We start from the raw sequence: 781 nt of genomic DNA, 5'->3' as shown, positions 1-781 counted from the left end.
CAGGCAAATTGCAACTCCAAGGCACCCCGCAAAGCAGGCGGGTCACCCTACTGGCAACTTTTACCCACTCAAAAATGCTTCTCACATTAGCACTGAGGATTCAGGCGTCATTCAGAATCATTATTTTCCCCACTCATAAGTTTAAGCCATCCAATGGTTGCTTCTTTAAATACAAAATGAAATTTAAAAAAAATTTTTTTAATGTTTATTTATTTTTGATACAGAAAGAGACAGAGCACGAGCAGGGGAGAAGCAGAGAGAGAGAGAGAGGGAGGGAGACGCAGAATCCAAAGCAGACTCCAGGCTCTGAGCTATCAGCACAGAGCCCAACATGGGGCTTGAACTCACAAACTGTGAGATCATGACCTACGCTGAAGTTGGATGCTTAACTGACTGAGCCACCCAGGCACCCCACAAAATGAAATTTTAAAAATTTAGAAAAACCACGGTCTAAACTGGTAATTCTCAATGTGGGTGATTTTGCCCATCCTTTTCCCTAGGGGACATGTGAAATGTCTGGAGATATTATTGGTTGTCAGAACAGGGTAACAGCTGGTGCTATTAGTATCTGGTGGGTAGAGGTGGGGATGTTGCAAACCGGACTCCAGTGTCAGGACAGGAAGGAGAAAGATAGAGAAGAGAAGGAGGAGGAAGAGGAGGAGGCGTTCCGTATGCTGGCCTGGGCCTCCCCTGCAATACCAGGGCAGGCCCCACAACAGAGGCCTGTTTGGCCCAAAACCTCAGTGGTGCCAAGGTTGATCAACCCTGGTCTGATCTAATC

General features: G+C 46.6%; 1 non-coding gene across 1 annotated transcript; it reads right to left on the bottom strand.

The window, feature by feature from the left end:
• Positions 1-150, bottom strand: LOC115288723. The gene has a single exon (XR_003907140.1). It is a non-coding gene; the product is annotated as a U12 minor spliceosomal RNA (small nuclear RNA).
• Between the last annotated feature and the right edge of the window lie 631 nt (positions 151-781).

This window comes from Suricata suricatta, chromosome 3 (genome assembly GCF_006229205.1).
Source record: "Suricata suricatta isolate VVHF042 chromosome 3, meerkat_22Aug2017_6uvM2_HiC, whole genome shotgun sequence".
Lineage (NCBI taxonomy): Eukaryota > Metazoa > Chordata > Mammalia > Carnivora > Herpestidae > Suricata > Suricata suricatta.
Note: the sequence above shows the minus strand (reverse complement) of the source record. Positions and strands in the feature narration are given on the sequence as shown.